Source organism: Brassica rapa, chromosome A01, assembly GCF_000309985.2.
Source record: "Brassica rapa cultivar Chiifu-401-42 chromosome A01, CAAS_Brap_v3.01, whole genome shotgun sequence".
Taxonomy (NCBI): Eukaryota; Viridiplantae; Streptophyta; class Magnoliopsida; order Brassicales; family Brassicaceae; genus Brassica; species Brassica rapa.
This window is the reverse complement of record NC_024795.2, coordinates 20,759,014-20,786,414: the sequence shown is the minus strand read 5'-3', so window position 1 is coordinate 20,786,414 and position 27,401 is coordinate 20,759,014. Positions and strand designations below refer to the sequence as shown.

General features: G+C 31.9%; 1 long non-coding RNA gene across 2 annotated transcripts; it reads right to left on the bottom strand.

Moving 5' to 3' along the window:
* Positions 1–2,547: 2,547 nt before the first annotated feature.
* Positions 2,548–8,049, bottom strand: LOC103833804. 2 transcript variants are annotated; one of them, XR_004451708.1, is made up of 4 exons: positions 6,905–8,049; positions 6,480–6,764; positions 6,007–6,246; positions 2,548–5,615 (listed from the first exon to the last, which is right to left on the bottom strand). It is a non-coding gene; the product is annotated as an uncharacterized LOC103833804 (long non-coding RNA). The 2 variants fall into 2 exon arrangements; XR_004451707.1 differs by having other exon boundaries at positions 6,007–6,764.
* Positions 8,050–27,401: the final 19,352 nt, after the last annotated feature.

The following is a 27,401-nucleotide window of genomic DNA, read 5'->3' as shown; positions in this document are numbered from 1 at the left end:
TCATGGGCTTATTTGCCAAATAACCAAAAAAAAATGAAAATTAGATTTTGGGAGAGAGAGTAGAGAGAGATAGGAAGAGAAAGTAGGAAAGAGGGAGGAATTTTGGTTAGTTAGTATAATTAAGTTTTTTTCATGTGTATAGGGTGCAATTTCCCAAATATTATCATTTGGTATCTTTTTTTAACAATCGCTGTTATTAAAAAAAAAACATTTTCTACAAAGTATGATTTGGGTGTTGAGTAAAGAGTGATTGTAGATTCGAGGGTTTGGTGTTGAGTAAATAGTCAAATATCATTTGCCATGTTTTTTAACAATCGCTGTTATTCAAAAAAAAAAACATTTTTTTACAAAGTATGATGATTAGTATCAAGCTAGGTTAAGATCTGCACCTTGCGCGGAATGAACATTATATATAAAAATTATTTTATATATTATATGTTTATAACATATTATAAAATAATAAATATATATTGAATAACTAAAAAATCATTATCTACTACTTATATAATTAAATTGGTGCGAACATATAAATAAATTTTATAAATCGAAAAAATATTTTTTCTATTTGATATGATATATAATTAAATTTTAATGATAGTAACATATATATATGATATATTTTAATATTAATATTTATTAGATGATGTTTTTTGCTCATATTTTTTTTATCATTTGTATCTGTTATAGCAAAAAGTCTAAATTAGTGATAACAAAATTTTCACTATGGGATTAATGGTTTAAGTAATTTATAATATTTAAAAAAATTAAGTTGTCAGTATTTTTTCAATTTTTTTATCAAAAAAATGTTCAAAGTAAATTTCAAAATTAAGATATTTATGTATTTTTATATGGCATATAGTTTAATTTAAAATGATACATATATTTATATATATTTTATTTTTGATACTTATTAAATGAGACTTTCAACTTATATTATTTTTTAACTATTTGTATCATGTCTTCTTTTTTTTTTGTCATCAACTTTACAGACTCATACAGACTCTGTAAATCGAACCAGGAGATATTGATCCATATGAACGACTAAAGACGGCTGAATCCTAACACTGCGTGCTAGGCTATCCGCCTTTGTATTATGCGCTCTTTGTACATGGACGATCTCTGATTGGAGGAAACTTGCTCTCAGACTTTTAATATCTTCCAAATAACTTGCAAAAGCTGGTCATTCTTCTGGTTCCGAAACCATCTTCACCAATTGAGAACAATCTGTTGCAAACGTAACCTGAAATTGACGTAAGTTCCTTATATATTCTATAGCCCAGAGTAGTGCTTCCATCTCCGCATGGAGAGGAGAAAGACTAATCCGAACATTCCTCGCCCCCAGCAGCCCAGCAAAGCCTTCTAAAGTCCTGTACCAGCCATGTCCGGAGAAAATATCTTTCTCTTTCCAGGAACCATCTGTGAAACACCATCGACCTGGAGTTAACAGTGAAGACCTAATCTCTGCCTGTAGGACCATTCTCTGTTCATTCACTATCTGGGCTTCAGCCCGAAGGGTTGACTCTGTTTCCGCCAATTTGAGCGTATCCCTAGGATCAATATCCAGATTACTAAAGATCTTACTATTTCTTCCTTTCCAGATATACCATAGTATCCATGCAAACTGGTGATCATTCAACTGCGGAACTCTCCAGAAAAGATGATCCATATTTGCAAAAAAGGATTGTGTTGGGAACATAGTTGGATTTGATGGTATCTTTGAGAGAGCCCAAACCTGAAGTGCTGGAGGACATTCGAAAAACACATGATGTATTGATTCTTCCTCAGCTCCGCATCTTGTACAACATATGTCGCCAGTTATCCCTCTCGCTTGTAAATTTTTCTTAACTGCTATACACCCTGTGACCAACTGCTAGAGAAAATATTTAAGCTTTGGTGGACACCTGACTTTCCAGCAGAATGATTTCAATCCATCGACCGTAGGTCCAAACTATTTATATCATGTCATAACAAAAGTTTTAAATCATAGATCACAAAATTTGAATGTAAAACTTTAAAAATTTTCGTAATTTTTATTCGTTTTTAAAAATTCAAAATATAATATATAAATATTTTTATTTAATTTTTATTATATGGTTACTATGATTGTTTAATTTCTTTTAATAGCTTAAAATTAAAAAAAAATATAATTTTAAAACATACTTATTTTTATCAAATCTTTATTATTCAAAGTCATTAATTGTCATATATATACTTTAGCCATATTAGGCAATTCTGTAATTTTATTTAAAGAAATAATAAAGTATATTAATAATGTATTTATTGTGGTTTAATAGAAAGATTATTATATATTTAGATGGACCAACCTATTTCTCTAAAGATTCTAAGAATCATTCTAGTGATGACACGTGGCTATAAAAAAATGTTGCAATGCTTCTCAAATAATATATAGGAGATTACTTGCAACTAATCCGCACTGAAGGAATTACAGGCTTTCCTGAAGTCTAAACATGACTCGGATATTGCAAGTTGGTCGATATGGATGTCATAAAAGTGTCTTTTAGAAATTAAATTATACCCTTATATTAGAGTATGCACTTAATATTGGTCAAACTGTGCACGTTTTCAATAAATTATTCCGTGAGACACAATTCTTTTGACACGTAACAAATTATATGTTTTCGTCCAATAGTATTAAGAAAAAGCGCCACCTTAATTCGTAGAAATGTCTTCGGCCATCCTAAATCCAAGATATTGCGTTTAATTGCAGACAAAAAAGAATCGGACAAAAAAGATTATTGCAATTAATGGACTCTAGTTTAATTAGATATATATAAGCACAACTTAGATAACAAATCCAATTTTTTTTAATAAATATATACCATATGTTTACGTTGTACTACATTGTTATTATATTATAATCATTTAGTGTAATGTGCTTTAACTGTATCTTTTTATTGTAAAAGAGAAATATAGTTGGTTAGCATACTAGGAGATGTAATATAGCTGCTTGTGTCAATAGAGCCATTAAAGCAGCTCCAATCCCATATGTCCTATTTGAAACTTAGTTGGACATGTTCTAAATTTGGACAAATTGAACATTTTGTGACAAATGTAAAACACACTAATTATAAGATCTAAGGTAATTTATTTTGACGCTCTACACGTCTAACAACCTATAAACCGAGTGAACTTTTTGGAAACAATAAAGGTCACACAATAGAAGGATGTTTGTTTTTATTGAGACCCATTACGAAAAATATGTTAGGTATTGAATTGCCTATATGATAAATAAATCAGCAAGTTATTATATATACAAACAAATTAATTTTTAATAGAATTAAACTTCTGAAAAAATAAAATTTGGAAAACACGGATTAGAAAATAATAAGATTAGTTTGAACAGTTTTTTTAATGCTGATTTATTATAATATTACAATTATGAGAAATATTATATAGACGATAAGACCACCGATAATACAACATGCCTTATAAGAATCTACACTTAACTGCATCACCCGAGCCGTACTACGAAGATCACGCCTGACCGAGTTTACTTGCACCATGTTGAAAATCTCTTGTAAGTCTTTCCTCCGTAGCCTACATAATTGTTTAATAAATCATTTTCTTCGAGAATTGAAGGTGTAAAAGCATTAATGAAACGGGTTTGTAACTGGATCTGAAATTCCCGATTCTCCGATAGATTAATAAATATTTATATTAAAAAAAAAAGCATTAATGAACCTTAGCCAAACCATTGGACTAAGGGAACTTCCACTCGTTTGAACAGTTAAAAACACAAATTATTAACATATACTATATCAAAAAACAAAAAAAAGAAAACTAATCAAGGAAATATATCCATTTCAAGCTTTGAAAGTGCAGATCAAACCCTTGTTTCTTACTTTAATATAAAGTTTAGAATAAAAAAAATCAATCCAACTCTATATTTTATTCTATAATAATGTAAAAAATAGGTTTACTTTAGAAAACATCTCCAATGAAACTTTATTTTCTCCTTTATATTTTCTTCTAAAATAGAAATAACTCTATTTTAGAGGAAAATATAAAAGAGAAAATAGAGTTTTATTGAAAATGTCTTAAATGGAGTAAAATGTTTATTTTTTATTTATATTTTATTTTTCACTCTAAAATAGAATATTATTGGAGTATAAATATTTTTTTACTGGATGCACATGACTAACATGAATCATATAATTATTGAATATAATGGTGTATAAGTTTAAAAATAGGATCATTGAACTCAGGTTCTTCTGAAATTGTGGGTGCACTTTTACCTTATATCTTCTATTAAAAAAATTCTTAATGTAAATAGTTATGGGTGCATGTGCACTCGCACTCTATAATCTAGCTTTTCCAGGAGTAGAATTCAATTCTTTTATAGAATTATATATTTTGAGAAATAGAGTTAACCAATGAAGATGGTCTTAGATCATCATCCGAATCCAGATGTGTATCATATAGTTCATAAAAAAATCAATATACAGAAAACCGTTTAATAATTGTAAGAAATAGTAAGATAGGCTAGATAGCCATTTTCAGAAATACATACCAAAGTCCAAGACATACACATATATCCTAATATGTATTTTTCAAAAACGAATAATGTAAGCAGCCCGGCCTACTCTTATGTGGAGCCTAAAGCAAAAATTTAAAATAGAACATTTTGGACGAAGAAGGATTCGCACTCTCTCTAGGAGAAAAAACTTGAACTCATTTTTATAAATAGACTAGGGTCGGCCCGCCCTACGGGCGGGATATACTTTACCTGTATTCTAAGTTATTATTTTGTTGTATGATTTGTTGGTTTGTGTCTTTGGTTTCTTCCAAAAAAAAATGTATATGATAATGATTTTTATCTTTTCGAAAATTCTAGGTGAACATAGATTATATATGATAAAATATATTTTGCTTGCCTTCATAGTTGGAGTGATCAGGATCCTTTATAGTTTCTTAAGATTTGGACCCTTGTCATAGCTGGACAAATCAGCTTATGATGTTGGTTAATCTGATTTTGGTAAAGTGCATACATGTCTAGGATCATCCTTGTTGTACCTCAACTTTCGTTAAATGCAATTCATAGATGACAAAAAAAAGTATGACCAATGGCTTTCTGATTTTTTAATGGTAAGTATTTATGATTTGCAGTGTTCAAAATTTGAAATTTATTAATGGCTAACACGATATAATGGAAACGAATAGAATGAAAGGTGTGATTACCAGAGGTGAGATCGTGGGTGGGTTATGTAGGTTGGAGAAGTACAGAGACCTAGGGTAAATTAAGATAGGTTGGAGAAGTACAGAGACCTAGGGTAAATTAAGGAGGAGAGTTGGGTCAGATGCATGATAGATTCCTACTTCACGCTAATCTTTTGTTCTCCTGTTCAAGCACTTCACAACACTCGTGGTGAAACTCATACTGGGTTTATATTGTAACATGCCACAGGAAATGATGGATTTTTGTATAGAAGAAGTAAAGAACACAGAGTTCTCAAGTCTGATAGTTAGCCATGTACATGAACTTTATTCTTTTTGGTCTCTCCATCTGACAAATCTCATTATAGCTCTGCAAAAGACTTGTGTTTCCTCATCATCCCTTTACTCTCTTCTTCTTATTATCTTAGTTGTTGTTCCATCTGATCAAACAGAGATGCCATGTATCATCAAACATGGAAAGTAATGACAACTCTTATTTTAGATCATATGAATGAATTTTCAGTAGACTTGATGAGCATTGTCTACAACACTTGAAAGCTTGAGACAAAATATGAAAATAGTCAAACCCTTTATACAAAAGCATCGAAACATGTTTCAATCTTTTTACTCTCTCTGAATCTCCAACAATAATTAGAGTATTACAAATTTCAACACCTGAAATTACTTCAAATCAAATGTTCAAAAAATGTATCTGGGACATGTCTTTTAGCCAGGAGATAGATAGATACAGTATTAGTAGAATAAGCACACAGTTGTTTTTAGTAAAGCAAGAATGGAAAAAAACAGAAGGCTTCGAGAGACAGATGATACCTTTCAACCTCTTCCTTTGGCATATCAATAATAAGCAGTCCATCATCACCATGTCGCAGATGAAATAATATTCCAAAAAAATATGTAAAATACCAAGTAATATAAAACAAATATTGTAAGAAGCTTTAGACCACAAAAAAAATGTAAGAAGCAGAGTAACACAACCTTGGAAGATTTGAAGTTGGCATGATGGATTTCATCAGAAGAGGAACGACCAAGAGCAACCTACATCACTTTGTTCTGGCCAAGGAAGAAACAGAACCAACAAGAACCCAAATACAAATCAAAGACTGAATGTGACATATATTAAACTCTAATTACATTCAAGCAATAGCCATCAATTCATAATCACAGAAAAAAAATAAAGAAATTGACGTTCCATTGTGTCTACACTGTTGTCTGAACTCCTTAATTTGATATTTCTCATGTTTTCAATAGAACTATATTTCACGACAGTCTCTCTGAATCCCTACCATTGACGGCGTCTACAAAAGAACACACAGCTTCCCAGCTTGCCGTCGTATAATCGCCTGAAACACGTGTAGAGAATAAAACCTCATCAACAAAAAGTATTGAAACTATCTCGCAAAGAATGAAATAAATGTTTGGATTGAAAAAGCTGGAAATTTTGAGATCATGTGCAGGATTATATTTTACAACTACGATGAGCATGACTCATGAGTTTAAAGAATGGACAACATTAGCGTCTAGGCGGAGACTGTACTCCTCACCACGTTTCTTGCTTCCCAAAACCTGACCTGCACCGATACCATTGAAGAACAACATACATCCTTCAAATTAGAGAGTAGGATAGATGAGGTAGCCATTATACCCGGAAAAAAAAAATTCTTTTGATATTAGAAATTGGGAGGATGATACTCAAAGGATGAAGCCTTACCCTTATATAGGTGGAGAATCACCGTATGGAAGAAGATTAGGATTCATTGAATAGAGATCCTGGCTGTAGTGGGTAGGAAATAATTAATGACGTTGAATCAAAGCAACTTGTAACGGTTCTGTGGTGAAGAATCGATAACGTAACGACACGATCAGACATCGACACATAGAGTACTCACGAAGTCTCCTCTCACACGACCTCTCAGTACCTCCATTGTTAGAACCGTAATCAGATTTTGGAGGAGTTGATGATCCCTAAATTCTGGAAGAAGGTGACGGCGAAAACTGGCCACGCTTTTGTTTTTTACTAAGCCCATAACACATTAAACAAAGCCCACACATAATATAATCGTATAAGTCTAGCAGATAATCAAGAGAAGTCCAATATACCTGACTTAATGAAACGATCCGCTTATAAGAAGATGTGACACGTGTCACGCTTATAAGAACAGATTTTTCTAGCTGGATCCTAGGTGGCATCACATGAGAGAAGCAACATCTTTTTATATAATTAGATGTTTAAAATTTTTAAAACTTTTGCTTTACGAAATTAGATGTTTCATAAAGCAATTAGATGTTTAAAATTTTTATTAGTTTTTTGGTGTTTAAAGCTTTTATTTGTTGAAATTTAGCTCAGGGACGGTTTAGTAATATGGGAATCTCATTCGTTTTCATTAATCATATAACCGACTATAAGGGATATGAGGATAGATCGATTCTCTTTGGGATATATATTGCAATAATACAAAAGATGCTTGAAAGTCGATGAAAGTCATTAAGTCAAAAGAAACTAGTGAATTAACAAAATGCAAACCGTTGAATATAAAGCAAATGACATTGTTGTTGACGATAGTAATAAATAGATATTGTTGCTCTGCAGTTGGTCCGACATGCAGCTCAATCATGTTGTTTGTTAGTTTGTTTAGAGCATCTCTAAAAAAAACTCTATTTTGAAGTTTCTAAAACTCTGTATTTGAAGTTTAAAATTATTTTTTCTTTCAAAAACAAAACTTCAAATTCAATTTCAAAACTATTTGTATTTTATTATATGGTCCTTATATTTATCATAACTATTTTGAATTCATAAAACTTTTGTAAATATCTACACATATATAAACATATTACAACAATATTAACGAATAAAATATTATATTAAAATATAAAAGTTTTGAAAAAGTAACATAATTAATATTAAACTTCAAGCAAAATACCATATTATTCAATAAAATGATTTTCGTAATGCATATATGATATACTAATGCATTTCGAAGTAAAAATGGCTCTCCTCATTTTTAATTTGTAGATTAGTGATTAAAAAAATAATAAAATTGGATGATATTAATACTTGTAAATACATTAGATCATACAAAAAAGAAACATAAAATATTGCTAAAAGACTAACTTTTATCGATGATATTAATACTCGTGAATAGATTCAACATGAACAAAAAAGAATTGTACGCAAATACATCATCAACAACAATCATCTTCAGTTACACAAAAAATAATTGGACAATATTTGGAAATTTTAAAGGTTCCGAATCAAACTTACTTGACTATTAGTGATATTGTAATATTTAAATTTGTGTAATAGCTATGTCTTCATATAATAATGTTTTTAAAGCTTTTTTGTTAAGTTTCTTTTGTATATTTTGTTGTTTAAATCTAGTTTTAAATATTTTAAATCTTATTTTAAAGTTTTATTTAATTTCATGTGTAAAATTTAGATTTTGTAAACAAAACTTAAAATATTTATGAGATATGGTGTCATGGGCTCTGGAACAAAAAAAAAAAACTTCCAAACTATTTTTTTTTTTTAAATCTGATAGATATATATATTTTTTTCAAAATACCAGAAGTATTTTAAAAAATAAATCTATGGAAATTAAAAAAAATACTTTCATATAAAAAAATTGGCCCCTTTTTTTATTTTTAATATAAAAATACTTGTATTTTTAAAAAAAAAATCGGACCTTATGTATTAAGAAATAGGGGGACAACGGATTGGATCCAGGGCGGTTGCACCGCCCATACACTCACACATCATAGCCAAGATCAACAAAGAATGACTCAGCGTACTGGTCAAAAAATACAGGTCCCTCTTTTAAAGGTTCACAGCTCCAAATACAGATGAACCCGACAATCTAAGGAGAAAAAAAATATATTTTCAAGTTCTTCTACCCTAGCTCCTTAGTCATTGTAAGCTGGAACTGCTGTAGATTGAAAAATTTCATAACAGTCAGGCGTCTAAAAAGGATTCATAAAATAATTCTCTAGATACTGTTTTCTTCATAGACTAAAAACCCTGATGCAATGGTATTAATAGAATTACATTGGTTTCAAGAAGAGAATTATTACATCGTTTCACCACACAGTCCAATCCAAGAAGTGGAGACCTTTTTCTATACTGGAAGAAGGAAATTGACCTAGATGTATTGTCATCTACACAAAACTATGTTGACACTACCATCAAATCTAAAACACTACAAGAAAACAGACGAATTAAGATGGCTAAATTCGTCGGTATTGTCGAAGTCCGACGAAAAACATCGGCGGAATGATTTCGTCGGGAAAAAAAGTTCGTCGAAAATTCGTGACAGGTTCCGACAAAAATCCGAGAGAAACCGACGGATATATTTCCGACGAACAACCGACGATTCGTTTCGTCGGGATATATTTCATCGGAAATTTGTCGGACACATTCCCGACCGCAGTGATCATCAGAAAAAGAATTCCGATGAAATATATATGTCAGAAATTTCCGAAAGATGTTCGTTGGAATATTATGACGCATATATTTCGTCAGAAATGTCCGACCACAATTCTTTCAGAATTGTCCGACAACTTTCCCACAAAATATCTTCCTTCGGTTATTTTTATTTATAATTATTTTTATATAAATTGTATTTTATAAAATATTTATTTTGTAAAATAAAGATCTAAAGAACTGAATTTATAATAAATATTATAGAAAAAAGTTTTACATGATTAAAAACAACATTTAAAAATTTTTAATATAAAAAAACTAAAATTCATTAGGAAACAAACGCTTCATTTTTTCCATTATCTCCTCGTTGTCTTTTTTACCCGCTAATTCAGCAAGAATTGTGGCGTTCTGCGTCTCCAGCGCCACAATCCGATCATCCTTGTTCTGCAGCTTCTCTATAATCACAGGATCAGGAGGAGCAAACGGAGCTTGTGAAGAGGAAGGACAAGAAGAGGCATGCCGAGCCAAACCAACCAAACAACCTTTTTCCAAGCTTTCGCATTTGAAGAATGTCTAATCTGGCCATTTGTGGAGTGTGCATGCCATCTTATTGGTTGGTCTGTGCATTCGGACTGATACAACTTCTTCAATCTTTCCATCAAAGGCAAATACCACAAATTTTTTAATGGCACCAGAACTCTTCCCCTCGTATCATGATAACGAGGTTTCCCACAAAATTTGCATCTATTTATGTTCTCATCTGCTTTCTAGTAGATCATGCAGTTGTTGATACAAACATCTATCACCTGATACGGTAAACAAAGACCCACTACAAGTTTTTGAACTTCGTAGTATGAACCCGGTGCAAGATGATCCTCTGTAGAACACCTTTAACAAAATTAGCAATCACATCCACGCATTCTTCAACCAAATTATAGCCTGTCTTAATACCCATCAATCTAGTTGCAGATGATAAGGGTGAATGACCATCTCTACAACCTTTTTACAAAGACAGTTTTCGTGCATCAAACATGTCAAAAAATCTTTTCGATTCTGCATTGGGTACTTCCCCTCTATAATGATCATTTACCATATACTTAGTACCTACACCATAATCTACATCTGTTCTTGGTTCTTCTAACCAATCAACAGGCTGAGGTTTGCTAGTAGTACCATACTCATAACCATTTTCTCCATGAAGATACCAAACCTTATAATTTCGTGTAAACTCTCTCATGTACAAATGAGTCTAAACATCTCATTCCTTTAAAATTCGACTATTATTGCTGGAAGAGCAGGGACATCTTAACATACAGGTATTTGCTTCCGGTTGGTGTTGAACAAGCCTCATGAATTCTCCAACACCTTCCGCGTATTATTTCGTAAGCAATTTGGTGTTTGGATCCAAATGAGGTTTATCCATCTACAAACGATAATAATTTCCAGAAGACATGATTTTTTTTGGATTTGCAGCAAAGAGTGAAAAGAGAATGAAGTATGAATGAGGAAAATGAGGGAGAGCAAGTATTTATAAAAAAAAGTGGCTGACAGAACCGACGGAATTCCGATGGAAAAGTAGCAAACCGTCGAAATTCCGTCGGAAATATTTAACGGTCAAAACCTTTGTCGGAATTCCATCGGAATCGGAATGGTCAAATATTGTCGTCAGAATTTCGTCGGTTATACCGAAGAAATTCCGACGAATATAAAAATCTCAAAATATTTAAAAAAGTCACGTAACAGATATATATTTTCCTCGGATTGTGGTCGAAATTGCGTCGAAATTTCATGACAACATTTGTTTCTTGCAGTTTCATCGGAAATTTCTGACGTAATACCGACGAATAAAAAATAGGCATTTCATCGGTATTCGGTCAGAAATTCTTCATAAATTTCTGACGTATTTCTCTTCCGTCGGAAGGTCTTTTAGAATGTTCCGTGTTTTCTTGTAGTGAAATGATCTCATACACTCAAACTTTGTCTATGGAAACATGATCATTCTTAAAAAGGGTAACACTATGGAATGAGCTAACAGACTTACATCCTATTGGCTAAACTCACAAGATTATAGAATAACTTCTTTATTAGCTTAAGAAAATCTCTCAAAACTTAAGTTCTCACAATAATCTCTCTCACTTATAAGTTCATGTCACAACTCAACATCTTCTTATATAGAGATCTTAAAACTCCTAAACTTAATAATAAAACCTTTTATGCTAATCCTAATACAAGTAGGATTAGTATGACTTGAGTTTCAAGCTACTTTCAATTTTATCTCTAACATTCTCCCCCTTAAACTTGAAATCACCATCTTTCAAATCTTGAACTCCCACCAGCTCTCGCATCTCCTTGAATTTCAATCTTCCTAAGGCTTTAGTAAGAATGTCAGCCTTTTGAAGGCTTCGTGCAATATGCTCTACGTCCACTAGACCATTGTCTATGCACTCTCTGATGAAATGATAACGTTTATGAATATGCTTACTCCGTCCATGGAACACCGGATTCTTTGTAAGCGCTATTGCAGATTTGTTATCTATCTTAACCACCACTTTCTCACACGGTTCTTCAGTTACTTCAGCAAGTAATTCCTGTAGCCAAATTGCTTGTTTTGCCGCCTCAGTAGCTGCCATGAATTCGGCTTCACATGAAGAGAGAGCAACAGTTTCCTGCTTCTGAGAGCACCAAGTGATAGGACACTCATTCAGGTAGAACATATGGCCTGTGGTACTTCGTCCATCATCAATGTCAACATTGTGACTACTGTCACTATACCCTGTTAACATCCATCCTTCTTTGCTTGACCGTAAGAAGTTGAGACCATACGCGACCGTGCCCTTTACATACCTTAGGACTTGTTTCAAAGCCGTCCAATGCGAGGTTTTAGGATCATGCATATACCTACTTAATACTCCAACCGAATAAGATAGGTCCGGTCGAGTATGTAGCAAGTAACGCAAGCACCCAATGACCCTGCGGTAATCCTTCTCATCCACACTTGCCTCCTGCTCCGCCTTTGAAAGTTTTAGACCAGCATCCATAGGAAACTGTGTTGCATTGCAGTCGATCATGCTTGTTGCCTCAAGAACTTTCTTTGCATAACTCTCTTGTTTGATCGATATTCCTTCATTGCTTTGAACCACTTCAATACCGAGGTAATAGGTTAGGAGACCAAGATCACTCATCTCGAATTTGTTTGACATATTGCTTTTGAACTCATCTATCATCTCTGTCTTAGACCCTGTGATCAACAGATCATCAACATATACTGCCACAAGTAAAACGTCTCCGTCACACATCAACCGGTACAGGGATGCTTCCTTTGTGCACTTGACAAACCTCAGATCCTCTAAGGTTTTATTGAGCTTCTCATTCCATGCCCTCGGGGCTTGTTTCAAGCCATACAACGCCTTTTTAAGCTTGTAAACCTTCTCTTCACTTCCTTTGACTACATAACCCTCAGGTTGACATACGTAAACGTTTTCTTTTAGCTCACCGTTGAGAAAGGCTATCTTAACATCCAGGTGATGCACTTGCCATCCTCTTGAAGCTGCTACTGCTATGATGAGACGTAGAGTCTCTATTCGCGCCACAGGAGAGAAGACTTCTTCATAATCTACACCGTGTCTTTGAATGTATCCCTTAGCTACTAACCTCGACTTATGTTTGTTTATGGTTCCATCTGAGTTCTTTTTACCTTGAAGATCCACTTTATACCTATGGCTTTAGCTCCGTGAGGCAGGTCTACCAGTTCCCATGTCTTATTTTTTACTATAGACAGTATCTCATCGTCGCAAGCATTCCTCCATATCTCTTCTTCACACGCCTCATCATAGTTGAATGGTTCCTCGTTCAACATAAGTAACAATCGTTCTCCCTCGACTTCAGATAAATATACATAGTCTTCTAGGTAAGCAGGAGCTTTACTGACCCTAGTTGATCTTCGCAGTACCGGCTCTGCTTCTTGCTCTGTTTCGGACTCTGTTTCGTTATTGTGATCGTCTATTGATGTCTCTGCTTGAGTTTGATCTTCTTCTTTAGTTTCTTTTACACTCTCATCTACATTCCCTCCATCTTCTCGTATGCCATTGTTCCCAAAGTCTCCGAAAGAGAGCTTGAATGATCCGGGAGCAAGAGTCTCATCGCTTGTAGAGACATTCCAGTTCCAGCTCTTTTGCTCATCGAACACAACGTTTCTACTTACCACTACCTTCTGAGTCATTGGATCAAACAATCTATATGCTTTGCTTCCTGGTTCTATTCCTAAATGCACGAGTATCCTTAATCTGTCGTCTAGCTTTCTTTGATGTGGAGTATCCACCTTGGCATAACCGATACATCCAAATACTTTGAGATGCTCGATATTAGGCTTACGACCCTTTAGAGCTTCATACGGTGTCTGGTTCTTGAGAACTTTTGTTCCTACTCGATTGATGATATAGGTGGCGTGTCTGACTCCCTCTCCCCACAGATAGTTAGGTACACTCATGTGCTTGAGAATGCTCCTTGTCATCTCCATCAGTGTTTGGTTTCGACGTTCTACCACTCCGTTTTGTTGTGGTGAATATGGAGCAGTTAGGTGTCTGTTTATTCCTGTTGTCTCGCAGAAACTCTTGAACTCATTTGATGTGAACTCACCTCCCCTATCGGTTCTAAGTGTCTTTATAGACTCTTTTGTTTCTCCTTCAACCACGGTTTTGAATACTTTGAACTTTTCTAGAGCCTCACTCTTTTTTTAACAGAATTGACCACATATACCTTGAGTAGTCGTCGATAAGAACAAATATATATCGGTTCTTTCCTGCGGTAGGAGGTGTGATGGGTCCACACAAGTCACCATGAATGAGTTCCAACGGCTGAGTTGCTCGATACACGGTGGAGCTAGGGAATGGAGCTCTGGCGCGCTTGCCAAGTAAACACGAAGAACACGTTTCTTTGTCAACGTTTAGACTCGGCAAGCCTATTACTAATTTTTCTTTCATCATCACTCGCATAGAGCTTGCTCCAATATGACCTAACCGCGCATGCCACGTACTACTTTCCGATTGAGCCTCCATCTTAAGACACTTAGCTTCCACGATGTTCATCAAGACTTTATACAATCTGTTTCTCGACCTCTTAGCTTGTACTATAAGTTTTCCTTGCTTATCATGGAGGAACAGATATTCTTCTTTCATTCTCACTTCACAACCTGCCTCTGTAGCCTGTCCAAGACTAATAATACTGCTCTTTAAGTCTGGTATGTAGTAAACATCAGCCAAGATCTTCTTATCCCCGTTTTGACTTACAAATAGTATGGAACCTTTGCCTTTGATGTCGATTCTTGAATCATCCCCAAATCTCACCTTTCCTGTCACTGAATAATCAATGTTCTTGAAGTACTCATACCTCCCTGTCATATGATTACTTGCCCCATTGTCGAGATACCAAACTCTGTCACTGTCTGAACTATCATCAAACTCCTTGGGGTTTACGTTTTTTTCATTTAGGTAGACTACTTCGTGCATCAATAACCTATCAGCCTCTTGTGTATCATCTGTTATCTCCTTGATTCTATTTTCGTATGTCTCTTGAAGCTTTAGAATTCTATCAGGACAGCTTGACGCAAAGTGTCCCTTCTTGTCGCACCTAAAACATGTAATTCTTGATATGTCAAACTCCTGATAGGATCTTCCTCGTCCTCGTCCTCTTCCATACGAACGTCCTCCTCTTCCTCTGTTTCGAAACTCTCCATTGTAGTCTCGATTCTCTGAGTTTGCATACATAAGCTTACTCTGTTCTTCATGACCATCTTCATCATCCTCTCCAACCCGCTCCTCATAAGCTTTTAATCTACCAATGATATCTTCAAAGCTTGTTACCTTAAGATCAAGTACTTGTTCGAGGGACGCCACAATGTGTATGTATTTCTTTCTAGGTAGACTCTTGAGAAATTTCTTGACGAGCTTTGTTTCCTCAATGTTTTCTCCTAAAGATGCAGATTTTGAAGAAATCTCCGATAGCTTGCCAACGAAGTCATCGATTGTATCGGTTTCCTTCATCTTCAAGCGATCGAATTCTGCCATTAGGGTTTGTAAACGAGCTTCTCTGACTCTGTCTGCTCCTAGATGTCGGGCTTTAATGGCGTCCCAAACCTGCTTCGCGGTATCTAACTCTCCGACCTGCAGGATAAGCGCTTCTGGAATGGATTGGAAAAGAAGAGCTGTGGCCATATCGTTTTTTTCAGGCTCGATCGTCTCACTTTCAACGGTTTCCCATACTTTGTGAACTTTGAGAAGAACCTTCATGCGCATTGCCCAAACTGTATAATTAGTTGATGTTAACATTGGACACTTTATGGATGATGGTCCTTCTTTTGATCTCGTCGGTATGGTCGTGATGTCTCCCATCTTTGTTGAATCTGATTTCTGATTTTGCTCTGATACCAATTATTGGCTAAACTCACAAGATTATAAAATAACTTCTTTATTAGCTTAAGAAAATCTCTCAAAACTTAAGCTCTCACAATAATCTCTTTCACTTATAAGTTCATGTCACAACTCAACATCTTCTTATATAGAGATCTTAAAACTCCTAAACTTAATAATAAAACCTTTTATCCTAATCCTAATACAAGTAGGATTAGTATGACTTGAGTTTCAAGCTACTTTCAAGTTTATCTCTAACACATCCAACTTCAAGAGGTTACAAAAATCAAATATATCGTTGAAACTAAAGCTCTAGGAAGATTTGAGGAAATTTTAGAATTTTTTTTTCTTTTGCTAACTAGAAGTTTTTGAATTCAGAAGGAAAAAAACTTGTAAATGGGAGAAAAGTAACATAACTAGCTTTAAATATTTTCGTTCACATGTTTCGGTGAATAATTAGGATACAGTTGCAAATAAAAACTAGAAAGGATCAACCGTCCCTAATTATGTCCACTGAATTTATTCCATCTTTTAGTAACATATATTGGTCATCCTCTAGATAAACTTGCGGTTTCCTATAAATCTGCAAAATCCGTATTGTTCAAAAATATCAAAACCTTAAATTTAGTTTCCATCAAATCTACGTCTCTTGTTAAAACAGTAAAATTACACTTATCCTAAAAATATAACAACCATATTTTTTTACCAAAATCATAAATATAAATTTGATAAATAGCTAATTTAAAATAATTTGAAGTTCTTGTTTTTACTATTTCTTAGATATTTTGTATTTATTTTATTATAGTTCAAAAAAATTAAATTAAAAACATATATTTTGGTTATTTGAGATATTACTTTTAAACTATATCCTCATCCGCGATTTTTAAGCACAAATTATTATCTACAAAATTTATTTAACAAAATTAATATTTTAAATTTATTTTCAAGTTTGAATTTTGTTTTTGTAAAAATGACGGTTTATAATTATTTAACAGAAAACTAGGTTTCCTACAATATGGGCATGATAATTTTATTAATAATTATCAATATGTGCATTATTTATTTAGAACCAGAAAAATAAGTTATTGTTTAAGTGTTTATACTAACTGAACTAAGATATGAATCCATGTCACCATTTCAAACACCCTCCAAGACTAAATGAATGTATAGACTATATAAGGTTGTAAACTGCAATCGAAACTCATGTCAAACTCTTGTCAATTTTAACCAAACCTATGAAACCGGTGATATAGTAATTCTGATAGTTACCAAAACATTCATTAAAATCCATGTCAAAAACTGTGCAAATAGTCACTTCCCTCCAGTGGAATAAAAATAATTTCCTATACTAATTCTAAACACACACATAAAACTATTTATATTTTCAAGAAAAATATCAGTAAATACAAACAATATTTAAATATTATTTTATTTTTGATTTATTTAATTTTATTACAAATATTATTTTGGATAATAACACCAAACAGATTATTTTAGTTAATGATAATTTAAAATAGTATAATTATCCAAACAGATTATATAGAACTCTGTTTCTCTTTTTTTATTTGATAAATCCATTATTTTCTAGTACTTAAATCTAACAAAATATGTAAATAAAACGATATATCAGTGCTTCAAAAGATAAATATAAAGTAAAAAAAACAATTGTGATGTCTAAAATGAATACAAAAAAAAAAAAACTATCTTTGTACCTCCTCTTGTTAATTAACACTAGCATCATCGCTGGCATTATCCAGTCACTCAGTCTTTTGTTATTGTTTTTTTCAGAATTGAACATTGCAAAGCGTCATCATAATATGAAATAAAATCACCCAATAAATCAAAAACTGAAATCAATATTCTTAAATAAAGAGATTAAAACCATAAATACAAGTATAATATAAAAACACTAATCTTTGGGAAATTTCCACAAATGCCGGTAAATGAAAAAAAATATTTTTGAAAATGTCTATTCATTGGTGGTAAAGATCAAAAGTGATACCATGAAAGTGGTAAACATGAAATTTTTCCCAAATCTTTTCGCAACATTTAGTTTTGCAAAGGAGGAATAAAATATTTTAGACCTATGTACAAATTTTCTTTCTAAAACACTTTTTATTTTCTTTTTGGCTAATTTTTATTAAATTAGTTTATGAATAGATAGAAAAAATTACATATAATGATTTATTAATGGTAAAATGACTTTAGTCACTCTAACTTTTAAAAGCTAGAATAGAATGAATAATCACTTTGCAAATAGTAGTACAAATTGTCGAATTTTATAAATATAATACATTATTTTTTAATAATTTATTGTGTTATTTCTTTATTACAAACTGATAAAATGCTTGTTGAAATAAAATTTTTTACCTATTTGATGATGTAATTATTATGTATCAAAATGAAAATAATATTTGTTTATTATATTTTTGATAATAATTAAGACTATTTAAATAAGAAGAATCAAAATATTTTTTTAAGATTTTGTTAGACTAAAATATGAAAAAATATTTAAATGGTAGAATAATCTCATATGTAATAACGCATTTTATTAAAATATTTTAATATGTAAGTAATAACCCAAATATCCTTATTGAAATTTGATAAACTTTCAAATTTAGCTACACAATTTTCAAAAAAAAAAACAACCCTCTTGAATTATTTATAAATGTGTAAGAGTTATTAATAAAAGTTTATAACTCAAATCCACCCCTTATATTAGGGGTGAGCGTTCGGGTATCCATTCGGGTTCAGTTCGAGTCTATTCGGGTTTTGGGTTTTCCGGATCAAAGATTTCAGTCTCATTCGGATATTTCTAAAATTTGGTTCGGGTTTGGTTCAAATCTTTGCGGGTTCGGTTTGAGTTTGGATAACCCATTTAAATTATTTTTAAAATTTTAAAATTTATTATATACTTTAAATTTCTCAAAATCTATTAAAAAAATAACATATTACATATAAATTTAAATAACATATGTCAAAATACTTAAACTTAACATATAAATTGGTTTGGTTTAAATATTTGAATAGAGAATCTATATATATATTAAGTATTTTTGGTGTCTTGATTATATTTCAGTTATTTAGACATTTACTTTTGACTATTTGTATATTTTTAAATATTTTGGATAACTTAAAAGTATCTTTTATATATTTGGATGTTTTTAAATATATAATAAATCTAAAAATAATTAATATATTTAGGTATATAAGTCTATTTCAGATACATTCGGATACCCATAATACTTCGGTTCAGATCAGGTTCAGTTTCGGTTATCTAAATACCAAAATTTTGAACCCATTCGGATATTTTATCAATGTCGGTTTGGATTTGGTACTATTTTTTCGGATCGTATTTGGTTCTTCGGTTTTGGACTTTTTGCCCAGTTCTACCTTATATACTAAATCTTAAACAATAATCACTAAACCCTAAACCGAAATGTTAGGGTATTTTTAAAGAGTTCTATCCAACTTAGTGTATTTTAAGTTATTTCTCTTGAAATTTCTGGAAGTAATTTCAATTTCAGTGATATTTCTCATAAATCACGTACTAACTAAATGCTAATTTTATATAGTGTCTGTTTTGGTAGAATAAATTTATTAAAATAACGTTAAACTGCAGAATCCAAATATGCAAATCGAGATAAAAACAAACAAACAAACATTGCTAAAAACTAGAGAAATTAGTTGTGATTTTTTTCACACTGTAACATAACAAAGATAAAAGTTTGAGATACATTGGTAGAAATCAAAGCTATCAAGTTATAAACCTATAAAGACAAAGTCCCAAGGATCTGGGAGACAAAGCCCTAACTGCAGGGAGACAATATTACTGAAACAAAAGGATTAAAGAACTATCCTCAAACAGACGTTGTCTAAAAAAATATAAGAACAACAGAGGCATGTCACTGAGAAACGATTACTCCACCAGAAACGAGACAAGGAACCGAAAGCAGATAGAACACGAACAGCAGCACAAGCTCAGACAAGGCAGAAAACGATGAAGGAGGATCGACTGGAAAAGCAACCGAGCAAACTTCCAAGAACGACGTCGACCACACACAGAGCTGGATAAGACGAGGCACTCACCACCTCCAGAACCACTCCTACCGAGGAGATCTAAAGAAAGGAAGAACATATATGGCGGAGACCACAACCTGCGAAATCCCAAACCTAGATTTACACTGGAGAAGAACTCAAAATCTCTATACGAAAAAAGAATCTGACATCCACTATAACACAAGAAGAACCAGAAGGTTAGACAAATCCACTGAGATCTTATGATGCAAAATGGAGCAAAATACAGGGTCTGAGTGGATCAAAACCAAGCCCTAACTAAACTTTAAAAAGCACAAAGAGTCATCTCTGATGGTGATGCCAAGGGCACAGAACCGCCGGAAAAACAGACACCCACCGGAGAGGAAGAAGAATAGGTTGAGAGAAGGGAGAAGTTTATTGAGGAGAAATAGTCGTGTGTTTCATTTGGGATTAAAAAGAAACTAAAGAATTTGATTAAAATACATTAAGTTGGATACTATTTTTCAAAAATACACTAAACTAAGAATATTCTGACATTTGAGTTTAGGGTGTATTCAGGGAGTAGGTTTGGGTTTATAAACTTTTATAAATAATTTCTAAACATTTATAAATGATTTAGGAACATTAGTTTTGTTTTTTTTACAATAAACTTAAAGTATTTATGAAATTGATAATGATTGTAAATTTGAAAATAATATCAAATTTGAGGTAAAATTAAAATTCTCCCAAACTAGTAGTTTTTATTTTGAGTGAAAAATTTCAGTGATTATTGTTTTTTTTCTGATTGGCTTTTTTTTAAGAGAAATTTGGCTGTATAACCTTCAAACAAATTATAATTCATTACATAACTAAAACCCCTAACTTTCATCTACAGTACATGTATTTTATGTAATAACACTATATTACCCTTCAATTCAACCTGTGTGACCTGCTGAGAGTTATTTATCAAAAGAAATATTAAATAAATAATTTAATAAATTGTGGTTATCATTCTTCCACATCTCTTTCTCTTCTTCTTCCTCTTCTCCTCCAATCTCTGTTTTTTTATACATACGAACACAAACCACTAGATTAAGAAATAATATGGATTTTGGGCTTGTGGAATTGAGTTTGGAGGAGAAGATTGCACCGTAGACAACAACGAGGTGACATCACAATTTCTTTTTTTTTTAGTTTTTTTCAATGTTGCTCATCTTGATTTTTTTTATTGTTATTTAAATTGTTATAGTATGATGTATTGATATGGTATGATGAAGAATAATTACTCTGGACTAGTGAATGTGTGTATCACCAAGTCTGTAAAAAGAGGAAGATGTGAAGAAGATGAACTCGTCGACTATACTATATGTAGTGAAAGAAAATTATAGTATAGTACGATTCTTATATTTTTGTACAATTCGCAAGTACCAAACTAAATAGTATGCTACGGTTGTTGTATTATTGTACCATCGATTGTTTGATAAATTCATTATTTATCAATTTCTTGTTTACAACTATATGTGCTATACTATTTATTTTGTTCTATACTATTTGAGTTTAGAGTTTATACTTGGGTTTAGGTTTAATGATTAAGATTTAGGGTTTAGTATTTGGAAGGTGGGGGTTGATGTTTGGGTTTAGTGACCGTATTATGTATGTTCTATTTGACGATTAAAAAAAGTGTTTTTTTTGCTTACCAATTTATACTATACTATGTATTTTGTTCCATTCTATTTGGGTTTATAGTCTATACTTGGGTTTAGGGTTTAGTGATTAGGATTTAGGGTTTAGTATTTGGAAGGTGGGAGTTTAGATTTGGGTTTAGTGATAGCATTTTTGGGTTTAGTATTCAAAAGTTAGGTTTGAGTTTAGCATTGAGGAGTTTTGTTTGGATTTAGTTTAATATTATATAATATTATACACTATTTTCAGATTTTGATAATTGGGTTTAAGGTTTATATTTGGGTTTAGGGTTCAGTAATTAGGGTTTAGGGTTTAGTATTTAGATGGAAGGGTGATGTTTAAAGTTTAGGGTTTATTATTTTGGAGTTGAGGTTTGGATTAAAGTTTAGTATTTACTAGGTGTGAGTGGATTTTGAATCCTATTATTTTTAGTAATATGGTATAGAAAAATTAGATGTATATTTATGTGTTAAACAAAAGTGTGGTGTTGATTGAATTACGTGTGATAATTAATTGTGGATTGTCAAATTGTTGATGTCATCAGTTTCTCTTTCTATTACTGGCAACTTGAACAAAAAAAAGGCATTACCGGATAGAAGTTGACATAATTGTTATGGGCTTTATTATGTCAAAATCAATGCTATGCACTTAATTTCCTTCTCAAATTTGGTCATTTGGCTAATTCACCCTTTTTTTTAACCTCTAAACTGTAAATTATAAAGACAATATATGTAATAATATCAGAAGGTTTTGTATCCCGGTGGTCCTCCTTCTCATAGACGACACAAAGGTCGCATGTCTGATTCTCTACCAGTGTGGTTGATATTATGACTTTCAAAAAATAAAATTAAGAGGTTTTCTTCGATTTAGAGTATTTTTGCGATGTGATCTACTTACTATAAAAAGTTTACCCAAAACTGTTTATAGTACCAAAAAAAATATGTACTGCACACAAACAAAATATTTTCATGTTCCAAATGTTCTCACTTCCATGCATGTGTTCTTCTTCTCCATCATTATTATGTTTATATAAATTACTCAGAAAAAAAATCAAAATAAAATTCTAAAACAAAGAAAATATTTATTGAGGGATTACAAACTTGATCATTTTTCAAATTCATCTTTATATGGTACCCATTTTTATAAATATTTTAAGCTATTGGTGAAAGAAATTAGATTAACCTTCATAAATTATTAATAAATATTTATAATTATTTATAGAATTTTATATATCAAATTTCACTTCCTAAATACTAAACTTAAACAATAATTACTAAATTCTAAACTCAGATGTTAGGGTATTTTTAATTCGATGTATTTTTTTTAAAATAGTATCTATTTTATTTTATTTTAAGTAATTTCTTATTTTTATCAAAAAGATAATCTGAAAATACGTGATATGACTTAAAATATATAAAATACGGCTATATAAGATATACATAATATGACCACGTACCATGAACGTGTAGCTATCGCCTTACGCCTAACACCTTAGTCAAAATGAATGTTTACTGGACTCCGTTTTCTTTCGTTTTTGATTTGACTAATAGACTTTTTTATATTTGCCTATTTCTCAGCTTTATAAGGTTACATAATCCCTTTTGCCTTTCGCTAAGACGTTCTTAATTACTTTAATTTAAGAAGACTGGAAATTTATATTCTAAATAGTCTAATACATAAGAACATATTTAGTGGTGAGTTATCGGGGGAAAATGGTCTATTCCCCTATGGACTAATTGTTTCCGGTTTTTTCACACACGGACTTTGAAGATATGCCAAAAACCACATGAACAACGCGAAAATAGCTTATTCCCCTATGAACTAGTTTTTTCTGACTTTTACATATATGAACTTTTACATCATGCCAAAAAGCACATGAACAACTCTATTTTTAGAATTACATACACAAACTATCTATTTTAAACTAATTTCCCTAAAACCATAAACGGTGTTATTTAAACGTTAACTTGGTTTATGACATGTAGAGAGCCGGTTTAATTTAGGTTGATAAAAAATACTATGTCGTTTTGTTCTTCTTTCCTTTTTTGTCAATTGCTCTTTTTCTTCAAAGATTGTTTTACTCTTCTTCATGTTGGGGATACTGCATGATTTTATAGTTTCTTGTGGCAATACATGGAGATTGGTAAGTTAGTAATTGTTGCTTTTCTTTCTTTATGCATCATGTAAAATGTTTTATCCTTCTGCAGGATAATAAATTTTATCCATGGATTTCTCGACGTCTAGAGAACGCTCGACCGAAGTTGTTGCTTTTCTTTCTTTATGCATCATGTAAAACGTTTTATCCTTCTGCAGGATAATAAATTTTATCCTTCTGCAGGATAATAAATTTTATCCATGACGTCCGGAGAATGCTCGACCGAAGAAATGAGTAACTAACAAGTAAGATTTTGTTCCTCAACTTGCTTTATTAACGGGCATTTTCAGAGAATATAAAGTATTTCGAAAAAGAATAGCAGTTGACAAAAAAAAAAGAAAAAGAATAAAATGACGTAGTATTTTTTTATCAATCCAAATTAAACCGGTTCTCCACCTATCATAAACCTAGTTAACATTTAAATAACATTGTTTATGGTTTTAGAGGAATTAGTTTAAAATTCATATTTTGTGCATGTAATTAAAAAAATAGAGTTATTTGTGTGTTTTTTGACATGGTTTAAAAATTTGTGTGCGAAAAAACCAAGAAAAACTAATGTATAGAGAAATAAACCACTTTCTCTTTGTTCATGTGGTTTTTGACATAGCTTAAAAGTTCGTGTGTGAAAAAGCCGGGAACGATTAGTCGATAGGGGAATAGGCCATTTTCCCGAGTTATCGGCACTCCAACCACTTCCAATTAGATTTATGACTATATATACTAATAATTATACATATGTACATAAAAGTGTTTCAATCATTATGAATGTGTCAGTTACACAAAAAACCATAATGAATTGTAAAATTTAGAGCTTCCAATGTAAACAAAATGTAAAAAGTTGAGCGAAAACAACTTTTTGGCAAGTTTCCTTTGAAGTAATGAAATTCTGATATAATCACATACATGGTTTCCTCTGACAAGTTTCCTCTGATAGGTTTATTATTGATATCTAAGTGATAATTGGATTGGTCTTAACCTTCTGTATATTGTTTAAGTTCTTTGAATTCCCGTGGTATGTTTTATCTCTAATAAAGTGTTTAGCAGAGGATATGAATCATAAATAATTTTTGGTATCGTTTTCCGTAGGTCAGTATCAAAAAGTTGTTTTCAACGTTTATGTGCATATACGAAGTATGCAAAAAAAAGAAAAGAAGTAAGTATATTTACGAAGTCTAATGATAAAGCCAAAAGAGTCACATTTGAACACGTGCGGGTTATCAAATAAATCAGTTCGTGGCTTGCTTTTTTCCTTCAAAGGTTCAAATTAAAATGCATAAAAGTTATACAAAGATCTTTCTTAAGGTCATATTGTAACGTCACGACCGCTCTTCTAGTGGACTTTTACGTAGGCTCCGAATGGTAACAGGATTTAGCGGTGCGGGACAAGCGGTTTGACTGCAGTGCAGTTCTGACAGTTATAAAAATGTATAGATATATAGTATATGCAAAAAATTTTGTTACTGTTAACTGTAGTGCAGTGCGGGACGGATATTACCATTCGGAGTCGTATTCTCAATCGGCACATGGATCTCACGATTTGACTGATTATCGGCCAGTTATTTTTTTCAAGTTAGAAAGATTTGTAACTTTTTTTGCAAACGATTTTAAGTTAAAGATTTGTTAATATGCTATCACTATATGATTTTTCTCATGCTTTATTTTCACTCTTGTAGTAGCACGAATCACTTTTTGATTGAACATTTATTACTTCACTACTCTAGTTCAAATACACTTAGTTCTGAATTTCTTTTTGGATACATGGTCAAAAAATAAGTTATTTTATTGATATAAATAACCAAATAAATTATATAAACCATTCAAAATATGCTATTATATATCATAACTGAGATGTTACAATATTTATGTTGCGCACGAAGATTGTCAACCATGTTAGTATGAGTAAACACATGACTCCGTATTCGTGTGGATTCGGTTCTAGTACCACTTGTAATACCTCGGCCATCTCTACTAATAGGCTTCAACATCCATTTACTCGGTTTATGGATTTCATTATCTTTTTAGGTTCGAAAAACTTATTTACTGACCTAACAATCACTACATGATTTTTCTATGTTTTATCTTCACTCATCCGGTATCTTGAATCACTTCCGATAAATGACATAAGTCAAACATCTTTCTACTATTTCAGTTTAAATACGGCTAACTCAAATTTCTTTTGGATGTATGATTTAAAAATAAATGTATTTTAATAATATAAATAGTAAAATAAATTCTTCAACTCTTTTAATATACAGTAACATATACTGCAAATTAGTAATTCAGTATTGATTTCCACTAATAATTAATAATGATTAGACACAAAAACTAGGAAAAATGAAAAAAAAAATAAGATGATACATGCAAGTATCTTTTTTACGTCTGAGAAAGACGTTGAATGCAAAAAAAGCCAAATAATCTTTTAAACATGAGATGGCTCGAAGTTATTGTTGTTTGGGGTTCTAGGGGGCATGTATCTTGACTCCTTCCAAGCAACCATTTTCTTTTCTTTTACCTTGCTTTTGGCCATAAGTGCGAAAGCGAAAAGAATGAATAAAATATAGCCTCTTAAGATTAATGGATAATGATTTGATTTCTGTAATCATAATTGCAACGCCAACCCAATAAAATTGTTTAGTTGAGTATTGATCCAGCAGTTTTCTTGGATTTTGGCTTAACCATTTTCACATCGATCTTGTTATTTTATATGAGGGGATGTGAAATTCCACGTTAGTAATTTAGATAAGATATGTGGACTCTACTTCATCGTGTTACTCATTACGTTTGCTAAATATGGATGCAAAAGTGCAAAAAAAATCCATGAATCATGTGATGATGTATTTGACGAAATGATACACCTATCCTAAAATGCTCATTCATTTACATATACCAAAGACTTTTGCCTAAAATGAATAGTATATCTATATATACATATAAGTTATATTAAACAATCTAATATACATAAAAATCTTATATAACTAAGACAACAAGAACCAAATATATCAAGCAATCATGTAGCTCAGCCGCATAGGGCACAGCTCAACCCAAGTTCGAACATTGATTTTAGTTTTAGGGAGGGACACTTAAATGAAGAATGGTAGTTTATCCGTTTTATTTATGGTCTACGATTTTTAGATAGTCTAAAATGAAAAGGAGAAACCGCATATATATTAGCTTTAAGAATATAATTTTTTTTTTGAACTTAGCTTTAAGAATATAATTCCATTCATCAAAACTGATCTTTAGCATGGTTTGGCGAATATTTGCTTATCACACACAATTTTCTGTAGTTAACCTGTATAAAAGTTTTAACCCTCAAATTTAGGGTTGGTCATGGTTAAAACTAGTGCTTCATGCATCAAAATTATATAAAAATATATAAAGCATGAAAAACTTGTAGTATAATGGGTTAAAGAGGAAACACTATTTTACATATTTTACTCGTTTAATTATAAAGGACTGGGCGAAACTAAAATTAATTAAAAAATTTGTATAAATTATTTAGTCTTTAATCCACATTTATTTCAGATCTGGT